Source organism: Elephas maximus, chromosome 5 (genome assembly GCF_024166365.1).
Source record: "Elephas maximus indicus isolate mEleMax1 chromosome 5, mEleMax1 primary haplotype, whole genome shotgun sequence".
NCBI lineage: Eukaryota > Metazoa > Chordata > Mammalia > Proboscidea > Elephantidae > Elephas > Elephas maximus.
In genome coordinates this window covers 95,824,533-95,848,243 of record NC_064823.1, presented here as the reverse complement: position 1 = coordinate 95,848,243, position 23,711 = coordinate 95,824,533, and the positions used below count along the sequence as shown (strand labels likewise).

The window sequence follows — 23,711 nt, the reverse complement described above, 5'->3', positions numbered from 1 at the left end:
TCAATGGATTGTTCAAGTAGAAGTTGTTGAATTGGTGTATGTCCTTCTCTATATGGTCTCCACAACAACAAAAATAAAACAAATTATTTTTTAAAAAATGCACAAAATGCATACAAACATTTGCCTTAACATTAGACAAGTTAAGTCAAACAACATATTAATGTATTTGGCCAAGGCCTGAGGTTTTATAGTGCATTTACACTAAATTTACCTCTGTCATGAAAACTCACTCTAATAAAAAAACTCTAATAAGTAATTTAAAAAGACTGATTACACCTGTTGAGATTGTTGACATAATTTTTCAAGGCTTTTTCATGTGCCGATACAAGGTTTCAATGTTTGAAACTTTTAGCTAATAAAAATTATACAAATTGTGTACAAATCTTCTATCAGTCCTGGACACTCTTTGGATATTCCTTCCAATATATGAGACTAAAATAATAAATGATTGAAGTGATAAGTGGATTCTATGTTCCCACATATGGACAATTAAGTGACAAAAGCCTGAGGGAGAGATCAAACTAACACCGTCACTATGCAAGGGCGCATGTTCCTTGTTACAGTTTAAAGAAGTTAAATGAATGGCACTATTTTTAAATTTTATATTTTAAGAGAAAAATGTCAAGTATATTCTTAGATTTCATAAATAAAAGTACATTTTCGGACACAAACAAAGGCATCAAAAATACATAGAAAATACTTTTATTGTAAAATCAATCAGTTAATCATTTTAACATCAACTAATTCCTTTAAATCTATCTTTGGTATTAGATATTTCTGGCACAGCAATTGTGAAAATGCACTAAGTGTTACCATGGAAAAAGTAAAACCTCTCCACATTTAAAAAAATATATATATATATATAAAATCAATAATATTAAAAGCCCGGCTCTAATTTCCCAACTTTTAAACCATTTTGCTAACAATTTTAGTGAAATGGATATGTCAACTGTACAACACAGTGAATTTACATGTAAAAATTATTTGACAGTAGCTGGCCTTGCAGATGTGTTTCTTGATAAAAGATTTTTTTTTTTCCTTTAGAGAGGCATAAGTTCTTGGTTGCAAAGCAGATGTTAGCAAACTCTACTACTTTAATCTTCATAAGGTTAGCTTTGAAAAATATTGAGACAGCTACATCTGAAATCAAAATCAATCTACTATTTTCCATGGTGGGGAAAGCATGAATTAGCCAATATAAAGTGTGGAGCACTATAAACTTTGTAATCTCATCTCATTATTCTTATGCTTTTTTTTAATAAACTCTTCATGTTTTCTTCTTCCAGCTGATGACTTCAAAGGGACCCTTCTGTAAAATTATAATAATAAATTTTACCTTATGTTGGACAGACTTTACTTCTTTTTTATCTGTCACCTTGTTTTGTGAATAACAAGCCATGAAAAAATTGATTAAAGATGTATCTTGCCTTTATGAAATATAATAACAACCCTATTTAGTTAAAAAACGGCAACGTAAAAACAGGGCTAAGTTTAGACAAAATTGCTACTATTTAACACCACGCAAAGAGATGAGCAATATTGAATAACCAAAATAGTTGCCTATATTATCACTGAATATTTAATTTTTCATAGTCCAAGATAGAGTGGATTTCATTATTACAACTGGCATTTGGCGAAAGGTGCTAATCAGTCATAAAAAAATGTATTGTTTACTACCATCTGCTGTCACATCTGTTTTACAAATACATGACTTCAAAGAAACTACATATAGGTTTAATGCAGAACACAGATATAGTTTTAAATGCTAAGAAAATCTTTTTTTTCCCCTAAAAAAGTTTTCAGGATTATTGTCAAATACTCAAAAAACATTATAAATATTTTTGGTGAAGGGAAAGACAACACACAATACAGGGAAGGTCAGCACAACTGGACTAAACCAAAAGCTGAGAAGTTTCCTGAAAACAACCAAATGTTTCAAAGGCCAGAGTAGCAGGGACAGGGGTCTGGGGACCATGGTTTCAGGGGACATCTAGGTCACTTGGTATAACAAAATGCATTAAGAAAACGTTCTGTATCCCACTTCGGTGAGTGCCGTCTGTGGTCTTAAATATTAGCAAACAGCCGTCTAAGATGCCTCAATTGGCCTCAACCCACTTGGAGCAAAGAAGGATGAAGAACACCAAAGATACTAGGTAAATATGAGCACAAGAGACAGAAAGGGCCACATAAACCGAGACTGGAAGAACTAGATACCGCCCTGCTACCACTGATGACTGCCCTGACGGGGAACAAAACAGAGAATCCCTCATGGCACAGGAGAACACTGGGCTGCAGACCTCAAATTTTTTCAAAAAGCCCAGGATTAATGGTCTGACTGAGATTGGAGGGACCCTGGAGGTCATGGTCCCTGGGCCCTCTGTTAGCCCAAGACTGGAACCATATTCAAAACCAACTTTTCAAAGAAGGATTGGACTGGACTATAAGACAGAAAATGATACCGGTGAGGAGTGAGCTTCTTGGCTCAAGTAGACACATGAGACTTTGAGGGCAGCTCCTGTCTAGAGCTGAGATAAGAAGGCAGAGGGGGACAGGTGCTGGTTGAATGGACACAAGGAATACAGGGTGGAGAGGAGGAGTGTGCTATCACATTAGTGCGAGAGCAGCTAGGAGTACATAGCAAGGTGTGTATAGGTTTTTGTATGAAAGACTGACTTGCTTTGTAAACTTTTGCTTAAAGCACAATAAGTTAAAAAATATATTTTTCTAATAAATGTTGCTTTTTACCTATATCCTATAATACAGTGAACTTTAACTTATAGTCAATCTGTTTTTATGAATTTGTCTAACTAAATTGATTTTTAAAAATGATCTATTCATTTTACATAAAAAAAAGTTAAGAGTTTCCTCTAAAGTTCAGTGTTTCTTTCTTTTTTTCCCCACATCATCTATCCTCACTCTATGAATGAATCCTAGTTGTACATTCCTAAGCATGATCTACATTTTTAATATTTTCTTACATCTAATTTTCTATTAATATTTTCCCTGTAAATTGCTGACATTACAAAATGTTGTTATTAGGTGCCATTGAGTCAGTTCTGACTCATGGCCACTGTATGTACAACAGAAGGAAACACTGCCCCGCCCAGCGCCATCCTCACGATCCTTGTTATGCTTGAGCTCATTGTTGTAGCCATTGTGTCAATCCACCTCATTGAGGGTCTCCCTCTTTTTTGCAGATCCTCTACTTTACCAAGAATGATGTCCTTCTCCAGGGACTAAGTTCTCCTGATAACACATATGAAGGATGTGAAACATAGTCTTATCATCCTTGCTTCTAAGAAGCATTCTGGTTGTACTTCTTCCAAGACAGATCTGTTCATTCTTTTGGCAGTCCATAGTATATTCAACATTCTTTGCCAACACCACGACTCAAAGGTGTGAATTCTTCTTTGGTCTTCCTTATACATCATTCAGCTTTTAAATGCATATGAGGCAACTGGAAACACCATGGCTTGGGTCAGGCACACCTTAGTCTTCAAGGTGAAATCTGCTTTTTAATACTTTAACGAAGTATTTTGCAGCAGATTTGCCCAATGCAATTCATCATTTGATTTCTTAATTGCTGCTTCCATGGGTGTGATTGTGGATCCAAGTAAAATGAAATCCTTGACAACTTCAATCTTTTCTACATTTATCATGATGTTGCTTATTGGTCCAGGCGTGAGGATTTTTGTTTTCTTTATGTTGAGGTGTAATCCATACTGAAGGCTGTGATCTTTGATCTTTATTAATAAATGCTTCAAGGCACCTTCACTTTCAGCAAGCAAGGCTGTGTCATCTACATAACACAGGCTGTTGATGAGTCTTCCCCCAGTCTTGATGCCCGTTCTTCTTCACATATCTGAGAACAGATTAGTTGCTCTCAGATTAATTGCTCAGCATAGAGATTGAATAAGTATGGTGAAAATACACAACACTGACGCACACCTTTCCTGACTGTAAGCCATGCTATCCCCTTGTTCTGTTTCAATGGCTGCCTCTTGATCTATGTACAGGTTCCTCATGAGCACAATTAAGTGTTCCGAAATCCCATTCTTTGCAAAGTTATCCATAATTTGACATTAGAAAATAAACAAATGTAAATATGAACATGTCATTAAAACTCTAGAATCAGCTCTCTTTCTGTATTTTTCTGTTTTACTTTTCTTATTACATCAATAAGTTTCTGTGTTCGGACCTGAAAATAACAAGCCCTTTTTATTCCTCGTAACTATCAGGTCATTAAATAGTATTGGTCCACGCCTTATTAGGCAATGTATCTGATTTCCAATGCTGCTACTCTTTTTCATCTGGAATGTTTCCTGTCAGCTAACTAGACTCCATGCCTCTTATTTTTCTGTTCTAAGTGCTATTGTTAGCACAACCATGCTGACCTTTTTTTACATAAAATAGTTTTGTCTCACTCCTGTTTAGAATACTCTAGTGAAAAAAATCCAAACTTCTCATTCTTCTATTCAAATGTCTACATTATGTGACACCACCCTTTATTTCCCTTCTGATTTGTTAATCGTTTTACTAAAATTATAAAGAAGAAAAAATGTAATATAATATAGTATAAATCTATCTTTTTCATGTAGTCCAGCTTCACAGAGTATTTGCTTAGCATTCGGATTAAATCAGTATAGTGAAAGGACATAACGCTGACACATGTTTTTCCTGATTTTAAACCTGATTTATAGAAATACATAATTGTTATTGACATTGTGTAAAACTGGTGGTGAAATAATTCAAATATAATTATGTGTTAGTTTGCCCTTAGTAAGAAGACTTAAACATAAAAATAATCAAAGCTTTAAGACTCTCTGTAAAAATTCTATACAATGTCTGTGTCCATCAACAAAATCTGATGTACAAGAAATTTTCATGCACTCTATTTGGATCTTTCAATGCCTTCGGGGATTAGTTGAAATTAATCATGATGTAATATATTGAAGGTTTTTTTATTGGTATCAAAAATATTTGAATGACCCCGATGCTTTAACAGGAATGACTTGGAACTTAAAAATACCTTTCTGTGGTCTAAAAACACAAAAATCCTCAAATTAAGAACCAATTTAAAACTTGTAGTTTTCATGTTGGTTTCAGTAGGTGACAAGTTTGTTAAAATGCAGAATGTGAGTTGGAGAAGGAGATAAGATTTATGTGTCTGTAAAACTCATTACAGAAATAGGCTCACAGTGTTCCATTAAGAAGCAGCACCTGCTTTTGTTTAAATTCTGGCTTTCAAGAAAGTCTATTTAATCCATTGAGTACCGAATCCAATAACACACATTCATAGAAATCTATTACATAAAAACTAATTATGGAAAATGTTAACTCTGAAACGTTCATGTTGATGGTAAACTTTGTTTTTCATTTTGAAAAAAATACGTTCTTGGTATAATGCTTATAAAAACACATATTTCATGATGTTTCTTTAAAAAGAAACTTTACATCTGGTATCTACATTTCAGAGTCCTGGTGTCACAGTGGTTAAGAGCTAGGCTGCTAACCAAAAGGCTGGCAGTTCAAATCTACCATCTGTTCCTTGGAAACCCAGTGGGGCAGTTCTACTCTGTCCTATAGGGTCGCTATGAGTCAAAATTGACTAGATGGCAACGTTTTCTTTATTTTTGTTTTTTTAAATCTACATTCCATTTTTCTTTTGTAAAATTTTTTTTTTTTTTTTCAAATAGGGAGATGATTTTCCAAAAAAAGGTGATGGGGTGTGCACCCACATAAAACATGGAGAGAAAAAAATGGAAAAAAGTGAACACACCAACTGATTATTGTGGATAGTTTCTGAATAGTGGTAAAAATTATAAGCCAAATGAAAATAGGCAGATATAACTATATAAAATCCTAATCTCATGCTATACAGTGCATATCCTTGTCCTACTGTATACAGAGTTTTAAGTTCTTAGAAAAAAATGAGAAAACTTCTATAACTAAGAATTTTAAATATTAAATGAGGCAACTTATTTGTGTGGCTTACAGGTTGGGTGGGTTACAGCATATTTAGTACTTAAAAGTGTTTATGTGTAATGATCATTCTGAAACTATTAATTATATATTTAAATAAATATTTTAATAAATTCTCAAAAATAGGATTCAATTTTAACTTAAAAACAAAAAAATATTTTTTCTAAGTTTAAATAGAGTGGATTTTTTATGCTAAAATAAAATTTCAGACTTTATCATTGGTTATGTATTTCTGATGACAGCATACCATACTGCCCAGTATTCAATATTTTGTTTGAAAAATTTCCAAATATTCATATAACTTTGAAAAATTTCCAAATATTCATATGAAGAACAGATTACAATAAAACAATAAACCTTATGGACCAATCTTCCAAATTTGTTAATGAGTTTTCTGCTACGTTAACAAATGACCCCAAAATCTCACCTACATGATTTACTATAATCTTTGGGGCAGCCCCACGTGTTATTCTTTCTGGAATCATGTTGAGAGAATTATTTCTACCTCAATTTCGTGGGATAGAAAAGAGAGCACGGCAAAATCATTGGAAGCCTTTTCAAGGTGTTACTTCTAAGTTGTACACCTAGATCACTTTTCCTTACTTTTTTTTTTTTTATAATTTTTGGCCAAAACAAATGGCAAGAGATGATCAAGTCTCTCTTCAATGGAGGGTGAAATATACTCCTTCTGCAGTGTTGTTATTAGGTGCCATCAAATCGGTTCCAACACATAGTGACACTATGTACAACAGACAGAAACACTGGCCAGTCCTATAACCTGACACTATCAGGTCTGCTTGGCAGAGTAGATGAAAGTGAAAGGAGCTTTATTTAGTTGGCCAAGTAAAGGAACACACTGGGACTCGGATGGCCAAGGTGTCTCCCAGAACAATAGCTCAAGCGGTTCGTATGGATGAAGTAAATCGGATTTGGAGTCCCCAGGAACACCCCATGGTGGGGCCAGCTTGCTGAATGGTTTAACCTGAGAAGGTGTTCTTGGGGCCCTCCAGTTTTCTGTGCCTGTTCAGTCTGAAAAGAGGGCCACAAAGATGGCATTTTGCCCACATACAAGGTATAGACCAGGATGTGTTTTTTGGTCTCTGATGTTAATAAGTCATCTGAAGGACAGCATCATTGGTACTGTGCAGTTCAGATGGGCCTGAACTGATCCAAGGCCTGTTTTGGCTGGACTGAAGACCTCGATCTCTTGTTTTCTTTAACTGAGTTGGAAACCAGAGTATGCCTAAATAAGGAGATATTCTAATAGCAGAGGTTAGTTCCTATATTGCCTAATAAGGGGAGAGTTGAAACATTGGGAGTTAACTCTCTATGTTACTGCAGATGGCAGGCATGGCCATTTGTTTATTCAGCATGGCCAGAGCACTGCTGGTCTCAGTCCTGAACCATTATCATGATCCTTGTGCCCCTTGAGCCCATTGTTGCAGCCACTGTGCCAACCCATCTTGTTGAGGGTCTTTTTTTGCTGACTCTTTACCAAGCGTGATGTTCTTCTTCGGGGACTTATCCCTCCTGATAAAATATCCAAAGTATGTGAGACAAAGTCTCACCATCTTTTGCTTCTAAGACGCACTTTGGCTGTACTTCTTCCAAGACAGATTTATTCATTCTTTTGGCAGTCCATAGTGTATTCAATATTCTTTGCAAACACCATAATTCAAAGGCATCAATTCTTCCATCTTCCTTATTCATTGTCCAGTGTTTGCATGCATATGAGCTGATTGAAAATATCATGGGCTGTGTCAGGCACACCTTAGTCTTCAAAGTGACATTTTTGCCTTTTAACACTTTAAAGAGGTCTTTTGCACTAGATTTGCCCAATGCAATGCATCATTTGATTTCTCGACTGCTACTTCCTTGGGTGTTGATTGTGGATTCAAGTAAAATGAAATCCTTGACAACTTCAATCTTTACCCTGTTTACCATGCTGTTGCTTACTCGTCCAGTTGTGAAGACTTTTGTTTATGTTGAGGTGTAATCCACACTGAAGGCTTCAGTCTTTCATTTTCATCAGTAAGTGTTTTAAGTCCTTTTTACTTTCAGCAAGCAATGTTGTGTCATCTGCATGTCACAGCTTGTCGATGAGTCAGTCAGTCTACCTCTAATCCTGATGCCCTGTTCTTTTTCATGTAGTCCAGCTTCTCAGATTATTTGCTCAGCATACATATTGAATAAGTATGGTGAAAAGCTACAACCTTGAAGCACACTCCTCCTGACTTTAAATCACGCAGTATCCCCTTGTTCTGTTTGAATGACTGCTTCTTGATTTATGCGTAGGTTCCTCATTAGCACAATTAAGTACTGGAATTCCCATTCTTTGCAATATTATTCATAGTTTGTTATGATCTAGACAGTCAAATACCTTCGCGTAGTCAATAAAACACAGGTAAACATCTTTCTGGTGTTTTCTGCTTCCATTCAAGGTCCATCTGACAACAGCAATAATATTCCACGTCCTTTTCTGAATCCATCTTGAAGTTCGGGCAGTTTTCTGTCAGTTGCTGCTGCAGCCACTCTTTAATGATCTTCAGCCAAATTTTACTTGGGTGCGATATTAATGATATTGTTCGATAATTTCTACATTCTCTTGAATCAACTTTTTTTGTCACAGTCATAAATATGAACCTCTTTGAGTAGGTTGGCCAGATAGCTGTTTTCCAAATTTCTTGGCGTAGATGAGTGGGTACTTCCAACACTGCATCAGTGTGTTGAAACATCTCAATTTTATTCCATCAATTTCTGGTGACTTGTTTCTCACCAATGTTTTCAGTGCAGCTTGGACTTCTTCCTTCAGTACTTTCAGTTCTGATCACATACCACCTCTTGAAACGATTGAACATGGACCAATTCTCTTTGGTGCAGTGACTCTGTGTATTTCTTCCGTCTTCTTTTTATCTTCCTGGTACATGCCAAATCACATGGCAATATGTGAGATGCATTAAGCCTCTTATAGTGAGGACATCAATAAAGTTATATGTTTATAAGTTTGAGAGGACTTACTTTTTTTTTTTTTCTGTCCTGATACAAATTTTTCCTATCCAAGGGTGTGATGTAAGGCATAAAAGTAAAGCTCAATATGATGTGCTACCTTGACACCTGGTGAAATCTGGAAGTCCTCATCTGTCCCAATGGTGAGTTCCCCTCTTAACTTCATTCCTGTGGATAAGATCCCTAGCCAAAGAGCCCTCCCTACTGAGCAGATCATGTGTGGTTCCTGCTTATTTCTGAATAGCAGGTTTCACTTCTCTGCCAGATAGCAATTTTTTTCATATAAGCCACTCACATCCTCCCCTGGGAACTGGATAGCACAGCACCCTCTTGATATTACAAAACTTGACTCCCGCAGTACCTGGCTGTTCACTCTGCTCCCAAGTATAGCCACCACATGGATATGCATGGCATGCAAGTCTTTTTCCATTGGCTGTGAGTATATGTGACTACTAAACTGCTTTCAGTCTCATCTGTTCAGTCTTAAATATCATGTGTGTAGAAATTCCCATAACCCTAGTGCAGTCCTCCTCCCATCATCAACAGGGTTAATAGAAGAGCCATTAAAATTAAAATCTGGTTTCCATCAAGTTGATTCTGACTCATTGTGACCCTATAGGACAGAGTAGAACTACTCCATAGGGTTTTCGAGGACTGGCTTGTCGACTGGAATTACCAACCTTTTGGTTAGCAGCTGTAACTCTTAACCACTATGCCACCAATTAAAATTAATGTCCAAGTATTTTTTTTCAATTTGTTGCTGTCTAGGTTGTGTTTTGGGAAAGTTTTAAAGCTTTTCAAAAATATTTTTAAATTTTTTTTGCAACTAATATCCAGATATTCTATTTTTTATTGCTAAAATGTCAAATGGGACTTTTCTTATCATTTTTTTAAAATTTGAACCATTTTAAATTTATTTTCATTGTACTCTTTATAAAACAAATACCTTTCAAGACTCAAACAATCAAGTAGTCAACACAAGCCATGAAAAATAAATAAGAAAGTGCTCTTGCTCTTATACAGCTCGTAATAACATAAGAAATAATACAGTTGTAAGTAGACATTTCTAAACAAGTTTAACATGTGTTGTTGTTGTTAATTGCTGTTCAGTCAGTTTTGGTTCATGGCTACCTTACATATGACTCAATAAAAGATTGCCAGTTCTTGCAACATCCTCACAATTGTTGGCATTTAAAAAAGAATAAAATAAATTGTATTACAAAAATTTAAGACACATAGAAATATGTATAAAATAGCATAACAACAACAACAAAAAAAACCTGCAAAAAACGTTGTATCTACTACCCCAAAACAAACAAAAAAAACCCATTATCATCAAGTCGATTCCAACTCATAGGGACCCTATAAGACAGGGTAGAACTGCCCCATAGGGTTTCCAAGGAGCCCCTGGTGGATTCAAACTGCTGACCTTTTTGGTTGGCAGCCATAGCTCTTAATCACTACATCACCAGGGTTTCCATCTACTACCCAGTCCTATCAAATATGAACATTTTTAACAGTTAAAATAGATACAATTAAATACAGTAGTTTACTTATTATTCAAGACCTCCATGCAGCTCATCCTGATGCCTTTACTATCCTTCCTGTTTTGGGAGCAATCTCTGTTTGAATTTTGTGTTTTTAGCAGCCATGCAGATTCTATCTGTACATAAAAGATATTTAGCATTGCTTTTTTCTGGCTTTCCAACTTTGTATGAAAGTAGCAGCATACCGCACCATCCTGCTCAATATTATTTTTTGAGAATTATTAATTTTGTTATAATAAACTTTAGCTCATTAATTTTAACTACAGATTAGCACTCCACTTTTGAAGTTATGCTATATGTATCTAATCACTACTCATTGGATATAATTTATTTTATATATTATTTGCTATTGCAAAGAATGCTTTAACAAATAGTCATGTTCCTGTGTGAATTCCTAGAGTTTCTGAGGGTCCTACACCTAGAAGTAGAACGAGTGCAATGGCTGACTTGCAAACTTACCAAATAATAATAAATTGCTTTCCAAAGAAATTGTAAAAATTGTCCTACCACAACAGATAGTTCCCAATTCTACACATATTTAAAAAACTCGGAATTGACAATTATTTTTTGCTTCCTTTGCCACGAGGCCAGAAGAACTGGAGGGCACCCAACTACCATTACTAAACTTTTTTTTTTTTTTTTTGTACTTTAGTTGAAGATTTATGGAACAAACTAGTTTCTCATTAAACAGTTAGTACACATATCTTTTTATGACATTGGTTAACAACTAACTCTACAACATGTCAACACTCTCCCTTCTCAACCTTGGGCTCCCCATTACCAGCTTTCATGTTCCCTCCTGCCTTCTAGTCCTTGCTCCTGGGCTGATGTGTCCTTTTAGTCTCATTTTATGAGCCTGTTTAATCTTTGGATGAAGGGTGAACATCAGGAGGGACTACATTACTGAGCTAAAAGGGTATCTGAGGGCCATACTCTCAGGATTTCTTCAGTCTCTGTCAGGCCGGTAAGTCTGGTCTTTTTTTGTGAGTTAGAATTTTGTTCTACAGTTTTCTCCAGGTCAGAGCAGTCAGTGGTGTTAGCTGGGCACCATCTAGTTGTACTGGACTTAGCCTGGTGAAGGCCATGGTAGTTGTGGTCCATTAGTCCTTTGGACTAATCTTTCCCTGGTGTCTTTAGTTTTCTTCATTCTCCCTTGCTCCTGGAGGGGTGAGACCAGTGGAGTATCTTAGATAGCCACTCACAGGCTCTTAAGACCCCAGATACTACTTGCCAAAGTAGAAAGTAGAACATATTCTCTATAAACTATGTTATGCCAATTGAGTCAGATGTTCCCTGAGGCTATGGTTCCCACAGCTCTCAGCCCAGTAATTTGGTCCCTCAGGGAGTTTGGATGAGTCTAGGGAGCTTCCATGACCTTGCCTTGTATATGCTGTACAAGTCTTCCAACTTTATTCTTCTCCTTCAATACTGCTTTGCTTACCCAAGGCCTCTTCCCTTTCTGTATAAATGATTGGTTTTTCCATTATTTTAAAAAATGTTGTTGGTATTTGGATCAGGATTGCATTGTATTTGTAAATTGCTTCAGGTACAACTGTCACCTTCACAAAGTTGAGTCTACCTGTCCATGAGCATGGTATGATTTTCCATTAATGCAGGCCTCTTTTGGTTTCTTGCAGTAGTGTTTTATAGTTTTGTTTGTATAGGTTTTTACAACCCTGGTTAAATTTATTCCCCAGTATTTTATTTTTTTAGAGGTTGTTATAAATGGTATTGTTTTCCTGATTTCCTTTTCATCATTCTCTTAATCTAAAAAAATCTTTAAAAAATCTAACTGATTTTTTTATGTTTCTCTTGTATTCTGCTAATCTGCTGAAGCTTTCTATTAGTTCCAGTAGTTTTCTCATGGAGTCTCTTGGGTTTTCTATAATATCGTATTATCTGCCATATTATCTGCAAATATGGACAGTTTTACTTCTTCACCATCAATTTGAATGCTCTTTATTTCTTTTTCTTGCCTTATTGCTCTAGCTAGGACTTCCAGCACAGTGTTAAATAGGAGTGGTGATAAAGGGCATCCTTGTCTTCTTCCTGTCCTCAAGGGAATCTTTTCAGCCTCACTCCATTGAGAATGATTTTGGCTGTTCGTTTTGTATACCTGAAACCTGTTCCCATTGAGTTGATTCTGACTCATACTAACCCTATAGGACAGAGTAGAACTGCCCCATAGAATTTCCAAGGATTGCATGGTAGATTTGAACTGCCAACCTTCTGGTTAGCAGCTGTAGGTCTTAACCACTATGGCTCCGTGGTTTCCTGGTTTTGTATAGATATCCTCTATTACATTGAGGAATTTTCCTTCTATGCCAATTTCACTGAGAGTTTTTATCAGGAATGAGTGTCAAACTTTTTTGAACGTGCCTTTTCTGCACACGATTCTTTCATTTATTTGGTTGATAACATAGATTGATTTTCTAATGTTGAAACTTCCTTGCATACCTGGTATGAATTATACTTGGTCGTGGTCTAATATTTTTTTGATATGGGGCTGAATTCTATTGGCTTGAATTTTGTTGAGAAGTTTTGCATCTATATTCATGAGAGATATTGGTCTGTAATTGTCTTTTTTTTCTTTTTCTTTTTTAGTGGTATCTTTGCCTGGTTTTGGTATTAGCTTTATGCTGGCTTCATAGAATGAACTCAGAAGTATGCTCTCCTTTTCTATGTTCTGAAATAGTTTGAGTAGTACTGGTGTAAGCTCCTCTCTGAATGTTTGGTAGAATTCTCCAGTGAAGCCATCTGGGCCAGGGCATTTTTTTGTTGGAAGTTTTTTTTTTTTTTTTTTAATTGCCTTTTTTTTTAATCTCTTCTCTTATTATGGGCCTATTCAGATTTTCAACATCATTCTGTGTTAGTTTGGGAAGGTCGTGCATTTCTAGAAATTTGTCCATTTCCTCTAGATTTTCAAATTTTTTGGAGAGTAGTTTTTCATAATGCTCTGTTATGATCCTTTTTATCTCTGTTGGGTCTGTTGTGTTGTCCCCACTTCATTTCTTATCTGGGTTATTTGCATTCTCTCCTCTTTTGTGGATTTGGCCAGTGGTTGTCAATTTTGTTGATCCTCTCAAAGAACCAACTTTTGGTTTTACTGATTATTTCTATTGTTTTGTATTCTGTATTTATTTCTATTCTGATCTTTATTATTCCCTTTCTTCTGGTAGCTGTGGGCTTATTTTGCTGTTCTCTTAATATTTGTTCAAGTTGTGTAACCACTGTTTTGATTCTGTCCCATTTTTCTTTTTTAATGTGTGCATCTATTCTTATAAATTGACCTCTGAGCACTGCCTTTGCTGTGTCCCAAAGGTTTTGGTATGATATGTTTTCAATCTCCTTTGATTCCAAAAATTTTTGATTCCATCTTTGATTTTTTCTGTTACCCAGTGGTTTTAAGCAGTTTTTTTTTTTTTTTTTATAAATTATTATTTTTTTTCTCTTGCTCTTCCTGTTGTTAATTTCTACTTTGACACTGCTGTGGTCATAGAAGATACTTAGTATTATCTCAATGTTTTGGATTTTGTCGAGGGTTGCTTTGAGGCCTAAGATGTGGTCTGTTCTGGAGAACATTCCACGTGCTTAGCAAATGAATGTGTAATTTGCAGCTGTTTGGTGGAGTGTTCTATATGTGTCTGTGGGTTAAAATTGGCTGATTGCAGCCTTTACATCTTCTGCATCTTTGTTGAGTTTCTTTCTAGATGTCCTGTCCTTTTTCAAGAGTGATGTGTTCAAGTCTCCTACTATTATTGTGGAACTGTCAATTTCTCTTTTCAGTGCTGTTGGTTTGTTTTATGTATTTTGAAATCCTGTCATTGAGTGTCTATGTGTTTATTGTGGTTATATCTTCATGATGAATCATCCCTTTAATCATTATGTAGTGCCCTTATTTGTCTTTTATTGTGGATTTTGTTTTAAATCTATTTTACCTGAGATTGGCATTACCACTCCTGCTCTTTTTTGTAGCTGCTTGTTTGATATATTTTTTTCCATCCTTTGATTTTTAATAAATTTAAATCTTTGTTTCTAAGGTGTGTCTGTTGTAGACAGATTATTGATGGTTCTTTTTTTTTTTTTTTATCCATTCTGTCACTCTCTGCCTCTTTATGGGTATATTTAGGCCATTTATGTTCAGTGTAATTTTTGATAGGTGTCAGTTTATTGCTGTCATTTTGTGCTTTGTGTGTGTGTGTGTGTGTGTGTTGCAGACATTTTCTTTATTCCTCCTAGTCTCCTGTGCTGAATTCCTTTTGTCTGAGGGTTTTTTTTTCATTCTTATCTTTTTTGTAGATTTTTGTTTTTATGGAGACTTTATGTTTTTCTTCTTTGTTTTGATGAGTAGGCTTGTTAACTTTCTAGTTACCTGGAAATTTACCCTTATCATCCTAAGTTTGAACCAGTTTTTTATTACTTGGTAACACCTTGCATTTCTCTCCATTAGAAAGTTCTATAGCTACACCATTTATTCCCTCTTTTATTGTTCTGATATCATTGTCATTTACAGATTAACCTCTCTGGTTCTTTGTTGTAAATATTTAGTTTTGATTAATTCTTGGAAATTCATTTCCTAGGTTGTTATCTGGTTGGTGTGGACTTGCATCCTAGATTCAGGCTGTTGTCTGATGTTGTTTGTTCTCTAACTGAAGGACTCCCTTTAATAATTCTTGTAAGTTTAGTTTAGTTTTTACATATTCTGTTAATTTCTGTTTATCTGGAAATATTCTAATTTCACCATCATATTTGAATGAGAGTTTTACAGGATATATTATTCTTGGTTGGCAATTTTTTTCTTTCAAAGTTTTATATATATCATCCTATTGCCTTCTTGCATGCATAATTTCTGCCAAATAATCAGAGCTTAGTCTTATTGTTTCCCCACTGTTCATGACTTTTTTTTTTTTTTTTTTGAGCTGCTCTCAGGAGTCTTTGTCTTTGGTTTTAGTGACTGCGATTATGATATGTCTAGGTGATTTTCTTTTGTGGCCTATCCTATATGGGGTTTGTTGATCTTCTTGAGTGGTCAGTTTTTCATCTTTCATGGTATTGGGGAAGTTTTCTGTGAGCAATTCTTCAATGATCTTCTCTGTGTTTTCCTTTCTCCCTCCTGTTCTGGAACTGTAATCACTTGCAAATTTTTGCTTTTGATTGTGCCCCACATCATTCTCGGAGTTTCTTCCTTTTTTTTTTTTTTTTTTTTTTGTTCTTTTTTCTGATTGTTCATCAAAGAAAGTGGTATCCAACTATTTGTCTTCACTGATCCTGTCTTCTATTGTTTCAAACCTACTCCTCAGCCCTTCTATGACACTGTTCATTTCTGAAATCTTGTTGTTTACCTTTTGTATTTCTTATTGTTGTTTTTGTATGATTTCTAGCTGTAAGTTTATTTTGACATTTTGTTCCTGTATTATTTTCCTGAATTCCTCCATTATTTAGTCTGTATTTTTCATGAATTTGTCTGCCTTTTCCATGAATTTGTATATTTTTTTCTCCTTTTGTCTGCTTTTGGCTTTAACTCTTAGATGGCTCTGAATATTAGAGATTTGAATTCCTGATCAGGTAGTTCCAGTGACTTTTTTCTACTGGACAGTCATCTGATGTTTTATTTCAGATGCCTACTGGAATTATCCTGTTGTTTTTTCTTTTAATATGTTTTGATATTGTATGCTGTCTTCAAGGCATTCAGTATTTTCTTTGTTTATCGATTGTAGATTTGTCTGTTTCATTCCGATTTTTTGTTTTATTTTGTTATGTCTGAGCAAGTGGACTGTGCATTCTTCATTGTTCCCTCATCTATGGATGCTACACTTTCCACACATTGTCCAGTGGTAAGGGATAATCACTCAGCTATGGTGTAGCAGGACAGGTCCAGCTGAAGGGACGGGATGGGTTGTTTGTGTCATGTATCATGGCTGACAAGATGGACTGGCATCAGTGCAGGGCAGGTTATGGTAGGCCTTGCCTATGCTGTTCAGTGCATGGTGTAGATAGGCAGGAGGGAGGGGGGAGGTTGTGATGTGTGGAGCTAAGTTGGGTGTGAGGAAGAAAAGAGAGAGGAAAGAGAAACAGGAGCCAAAAAAAATGGGGGAGCTGAGGGAAACTGCCACTGGAGTGGAGAGATGAGAAACCAAGAAATGAAGAAAAGGAAAAAAGAAAAAGAGAAATAAGCAAAAAGAAATTAAAGAAAAAGAAAAAAAACTCCCCTAGGGATTCCATCAGTGAATGAGGAAGTGTCTCCCAGGCCCCGGGACACAGCTTGTCTAGAAGGGGCAGATATCACACACAACACCCCATATTCAGGAGACAGGAAAAGAAGGAAAGTAGAGAGAGGAGAAACTGAGAAATGAAGAAAAGATCATAACAAATAAAAATAAAAAATAGAAAGGCCCCAAGGATCCCATTGGCATGGCTTCACAGACCAGGGAAGTGACTCCCAAGCCATGAAGTACAACCCGGCTAGAACGGGCAGAGATGACACAGTGTCAGGTATTTCAGAAACAAGAAAATTAGGTAAGTAGAGAGCAACGAGAAACCATGAAATGAAGAAAAACAAAAAGGAAAAAAAAAAAAAGACCCCAGAGATCCCACCAACATGGTGGCGTGGACCAAGGAAAAAGTTCCCCAGCTGAGTGGTGCTTCACAATCTGTCAAGAAGAAGCAAACATGACACACAAAACCAGGTGTTTGAAAGGAGGAGGAGGAGGTGAGAGGCAGGGAAGAAACCAAAAAAGGCTGAAAAAAGCAACATCAGCAACAAAAAAAAATGGCACTGAAGCAGCTGGCCAGTGTGGACAGGGCTAATCCAAGTGGCGTGGAGCTGATGCCTCCTGTCATACTGACTGTGGCCAGCTTGGAAGTGGCTGAGGCCAAGCAGGGGGAAGAAGTGTGGGGGATGGGAAAGCTTGTATTGCTGGTGACCAGGTGCTCTGTCTCCTGCTGGGAGCTCCTTGAAGCTGCTTTCCCGTACTCCCTGATCGCCGATCTCCCACAGGAGTTCAAGATGGAAATCCATGCTGCGTTAGCTGATAAGGGACCTCCACTCATATCTTTCCTTGCTCTCTGTTCTCTGTCAGTTTCTTATTCCATTCGGTGCTTGGTTGGGTTCTTTATGTCTTTATTTTACAGTTAAGGTTTCAGGGTTAATATTTGTCTCTGTTTTACTCAGCATTTCGGGTCTTTGCTGTGGAGGAACAGCATAGTGCTTCTGTTTATAAGTGCCATGTTGGCTCTGCCAATTGTTGGCATATTTGAGCTCATGGTTGCAGCTATTGTGTCAATCTATCTCATGGAGGCTTTCCCTCGTATTTGCTGACCCCCTACTTTACCAAATATTGTGTTGTTCTTAGTGATTAGTCTTTCCTGATGATGTGCCCAGAGTAGGAAAAGTTTTACCACTCTCAGTTTTAAGGAGCATTCTGGCTGTACTTTCTCCAAGATGGATTTGTTCATTCTTCTGGAAGCCCATGGCATATTTGTTATTCTTTTGTAACAACACAATTTAAATGTGTCAATTCTTCCTTCTTCCCTTTTCATTGTCCAGCTTTCGCATGCATATAAGGTGATAGAAAAGACCATGGTTTATGTCAGATGCACCTTAGTCATCAAAGTGATATCTTTGTTTTTTAACACTTTAAAGAAGTCTTTTGCAGCAGATCCACCCAATGAGATAAATATGCCATTTGCCATTTGATTTCTTGACTGCTGCTTCCATGGACCTTGATGGTTTGTCCAAGTAGAATGAAATCCTTGACAACTTCAATTTCTTCACCATTTATCATGATGTTGTTTATTGGACCAGTTATGTAGATTTTCATTTTCTTAATCTATTTTAAAGGCTATAGTTTTTTGGTATAATTTTATACCAGTCATCCAGTGCTGGTATACCAGAAATACCACAAGTGGATGGGTTTAACAAAGAGAAATTTATTTTCTCGCAGTCTAGTAGGCTAGAAGTCCAAATTCAGGACATTAACTCCAGGGGATGGTTTTCTCTCTCTGTTGGTTCTGAAGTAAGAACATAGTCATCAATCTCCCCCTGCACTAGTGGCTTCTCAGTGCAGGGACCCTGGGTCCAAAGGACGTGCTTTTCTCCCAGCACTGCTTTCTTGATAATATGAGGTCCCTCTCTCTCTGCTCACTTCCCTTTCCTTTTATCTCTTGTAAGATAAAATGTGATGGAGGCCACACCGCAGGGAAACTCCCTTTACATTGCATCCGAGATGTGACCTTAGTAATGGTGTTACAATCCCACCCTAATTCTCTTTAGCATAATCTAATCTTGCCTCATTAAACATAGGCAGAGATTAGGATTTACAATACATAGGAAAATTACAATTATAAAATGGAGGACAACCACACAATACTGGGAATCATATCAAACCAAGTTGACACATATTTTGGGGGGACACAATTCAATCCATGACAGTCACTAAGTACTTCATCTTCATATTTGGCAAGTTAGTTTGTGTCATCTGCATATGGCAGGTTGTTAATGAGTTTTATTCCAGTCCAGATGCTCTGGTCTTCTTCATATAGTCCAGCTTCTCAAATTATTTGTTCAGCACACAGTTTGAATAAGTAAAGTGGAAGGAAACAACCCTGTCACACACCTTTTCCAATTTTGAACCACGCAGTATTCCGTTGTTCTGTTCAAATGACTACCTCTTGGTCTCTGTGCAGATTCCACATGAGTACTACTAAGTGTTATGTGTTCTGGAATTCCCATTCTTGATAAAATTATCCATAATTTATTCTTATCCACATGGTCAAATCCCTTCAGATAGTCAATAACACAGGTAAACATCTGTCTTAGTGCTGCTATAACAGAAATACCAGAAGTGGATGAATTTAACAAACAAGTTTATTCTTTCACAGTCTAGTGGGCTAGAAGTCCAAATTCAGGGCATCAACTCCAGGGGAAGGCTTTCTCTGTCAGCCCTGGAGGAAGGTCCTTGTAGTCAATCTTTATCTGGACTAGGAACTTCTCCATGCAGGATCCCCAGGTCCAAAGGACATGCTCTACTCCAGGTGCTTGTTTCTTGGTGGTATGAGGTTCCCCTGTCTCCCTGCTCACTTCTTTTTTATCTCTAAAGAGAGTGGCTCAAGACACAATCCAATCTTGTAGATTGAGTCCTCCCTCATTAACATAATTGCCACCTATCTCAACTTATTAACATCATAGCGATAGGATTTACCACACCTAGGAAAGTCACATCAATCACAAAATGGAGGACAACAACAAAATACTGAGAATCATGGCCTAATCAAGTTGATACATATTTTCGAGGGACATGATTCAACCCATGACAACATCTTTCTGGTATTATCTGCTTTTGGCCAAGATCCAACTGGTAGCAGCAATGATATCCCTCATTCCATGTCCTCTTCAGAATCTTGCTTGAACTTCTGATGGTTCCCTGTTGATGTAAGGCTGCAGCTATTTTGAATAATCTTCAGCAAAATCTTGCTAACATGTGATATTAATGATAGTGTTCGATAATTTCCACACTCATTCTGATTGCCTTTCATTGGAATGGGGCTGAAATATGTATCCCTTCTAGTCAGTTTGCCAGGTAGATGTTTTCCAAATTTCTTGACACAGATGGGTAAGAATTTCTACATTTGCATTTGTGTGTTGAATTTAACATGGTATGTGACAAATATATAAGATGAATGTGATGGATTTAAGCCTATGTTACTCCTCTGAACACAAATTTAATTGAGCTCAGTAGGTTAACATCTTGTGGCTCTTATCACTTCTTAAATATCTCTCCTGAACCAGAATATATAATTTAATAATATAAACATTCATGTGAAATAAACCATTTATCTCTCCAGTAACATAGTATTTGACACATAGCTATGAAATAACTACAAGAAATAACAAAGAAAATATTGTGAAACACAGACAGAAAAGAGATTGACTTTGATTGGTATAGTCACTAAAGTTTTAATGGAAAATATTTCATTTTCAATTGTCTGAAGATTTGTTAAGATTTAAATAATGTTATATGATAAGTGCACTAAGGCACCAGTGATTGCAATCTATTCAGAATATGCCACATGGTTTAATTTATATCTGGAATATAGATGCTTTAAAATGATTATTATTTAACTATGTATATACCACTTGGATTAAAACAATGGAAGGCCTTAGAATTTGATTTTATTTTAATATTCGAGTGGCAAAAAATTGTGCAACTCTTCAGCAATATTCTAACAACTACAACTAATTGAGTTACCAGTATAAGTCAAACATTTTATTAAGTATTTTACATATAAAATCTTAGCTAATATTTAATAAAATCTTATGAATCTGTGGCAATAAATTCATGTTACAAATGAGAAAACTTTGGTTTAAAAAGTTTACATAATTTATCCAGAGTTACAAAATCTAGAAAGACTTAAACTCCAGTTTGCCTTTTCCAAAGTCGGAACTCTTAAACACGGCACCATGGTTCAGGATAAAGAGCCATTATCTGTTTTGTGTTGGATAGTTTAGAAGATAAAGAAACTGAAGTCTTGGAAGCTGTGTAGAAAGAGATAATAATACTTCAGGACTCATACAATAATAACCTGAATTCAATTTTTTTGGTGAGGTACTGGTTAAAGCCTTAAAAGTGAGAAACTTTCTGTGTGATTAATAATATTACACACAGGTGTGTAATTTATACTACTGTTGCAAATGGATGCCAAATAAAAATAGATGATAGGCTTTTGTACAGTTAGAAAATTCTACAGGAAAAAAGCTAAAGACACCAATATTAAACCCCCCCCCAAAAAACAAACCTGTTGCCGTAGAGTTGATTCTAACTCACAGTGACCCTATAGGACAGAGTAGAACTTCTCTTTATGGTTCCAAGGAGCAGCTGGTAGATTTGAACTACTGATCTTATGGTTAGCAGTTGAACTCTTGAACACTGAGCCATCAGAGCTCTGCAAACATTAGGGAACTATAAACATTATTTTTAAATTTTTCAAGTAATTTTGATTTAATTACTGCCATTCATTTTTGATGAATTCATGGAAAAAATAGCAAAAATATACATACTGCCACTTTTTCGTGTGTTGGTTAATGCCAATAAGTGAAACTTTTTATTTGGAGTTGATATGCTCATATTATATAATTAATAACAAGTAAATCAAACTTTTTTTCCCCCAATTGTGGCTTTCCATTTTAATTTTAGATAATTCCAAACTACATGCATGCTTCTGGCTTACTAGGTTTTATAGCTGCAAGATATGTAAATAAAATCCTTAACCTATATTTGAATACAAGGCAAATAAATTGTTAAGAATCTATTTCATGATTTTTAATCTGACATAATGGCGATAAGATTTGAAAAAGACATATAACCACCAGGCTTTACCTCAAATCCTACAATATATATTCAAGGAACACAAACAAAGAGTGAAAATAAATCTCGAGAGTAATACTTTATGCAAAGCGTGGGATATCATATTAAAATATAAACCTATTAAATGCATAATTAAATAGTTGTTAATATATAATGTAAATAACATTATAACATAAAAATAAAATAAGACAAGAATGGTAGAAATTAAGAAAAAAATAATGAAAATATTGGGCATATATACCATTTTTAAAAACTTTTCCAGTCAAGTTTTTCATTTGTATCTTTTATCAACAGTGAGAATGCATTTATTCTGCAATAATTTCAATCAACACATATGTCTTGATCTCCTTCTCTTTTCAGATACTATCCTAGATATAGACACTGAGAATACAACAGTGAAAAAATAGAAAAATAATTCCTGCTCCTATTCTTTTTTATTGTTCTTCCTAATATTACCGAATAACTCCAGTGAATTTATTTATATTACAAATAAATATACAAATAAAATTCCATTCTAATTTTTCATTAAAAAAAGATTAAAAATATTTTCCCCCTTTCCTTGTGCTTTCATTTGGTCGTTAATCCTTTTTAGTCCCAAATGGGGACTATTTAATGAACGAAAAAGCTCCTATCTATACTCCAGCAACAATCTCCCGAATACTGAAGGCTACGAGCTACAGATATGTTTAAGTTAGACGACACACCTGTTTTCTTTCTCCACCTCCAATAAAAACCTGTAAGATACAGGTGACTGACAGTAAAATGAAAATAACAAAAGGTTGCCCTCCCAGAATGGCGACCCAGTCAGTGCCAGCGTGCTCTCGCCCGGAAAAGTGCCCAGCTCAGCAAGGCTTCTGCCTGGGGCTCCACGGGCAAGAGGCTACAGCAGGAGTTGATGACACTCATGATATCTGGCAACAAAGGAATTTCTGCCTTCCCTGAATCGTATAACCTTTTCAAGTGGGTGGGGACTATCCATGGAGAAGCTGGAACAGTAAGTGAAGAAGACCTGAGGCGTAAGCTCTTCCTGGAGTTCCGCAGTTGCTACCCTTCCAACGCCCTCCACGTTTAAGTTCCTCACACTTTGCTATCACACCAAGGTGGCCACACAGGGTAACCACTGCCTAGACATTCTGAAAGACAAGTGGTTCGCCTTGTATGACGTCAGGACCATCCTCTCCATCCAGAGCCTGCTGGAAGAACTCAACATCTGCAACCCTTTGAACATACATGCTTCAAGTCTCTGGAAAAAACCCACAGCATTTAACAAGCACCTGCAGAAAATCTGCTCGTAGGAAGTCTCCAGCCAAGAGCCCTGACCTAGTTTGTCCCCTCTCCTTGTGTTGTCTTTATTTTTTTCTTAGATGGTTTGTCCTATCCTTAATTTCTGCAAAGGACTCTGTATCTTAAACTGTGGTGTCATTTTTGTTTGTTTTGTAAATTAAGTCTCCATTTGAGCCCCTGTGATAAATATATTAAATAAATATATTTTAGGATAAAAACAAAAAGCATTACTCTCTAAAGCCCTTACTTTGCCTTTCATAGAAAGAATTAAGATAGAACACTGCCACAATCTTCGCAATATTTTTGAATTAGACTATGCACAAAGATATATAAAATGTAAAATTACTGACTTCCCTTGAAACAAGACTTAATTGTGCTAGGCCTCTAACTTTTGATTACTTCTCATGTTACCTGGTGATGTAAGATTCAGTTAGAAAACATCGTCTAAACATACAGACTTTGCAACAGAGTAGCCCCATCCTGGACTGGAGTTCTTCTTTTCTTCTTCCAGAAGAAAGAATCCTACCCT

General features: G+C 36.1%; 1 pseudogene; it reads left to right on the top strand.

Annotated features, from left to right (window-relative positions):
• The first annotated feature begins 22,727 nt into the window (after positions 1-22,727).
• On the top strand, positions 22,728-23,217 carry LOC126077577 (ubiquitin-conjugating enzyme E2 C-like; annotated as a pseudogene).
• Positions 23,218-23,711: the final 494 nt, after the last annotated feature.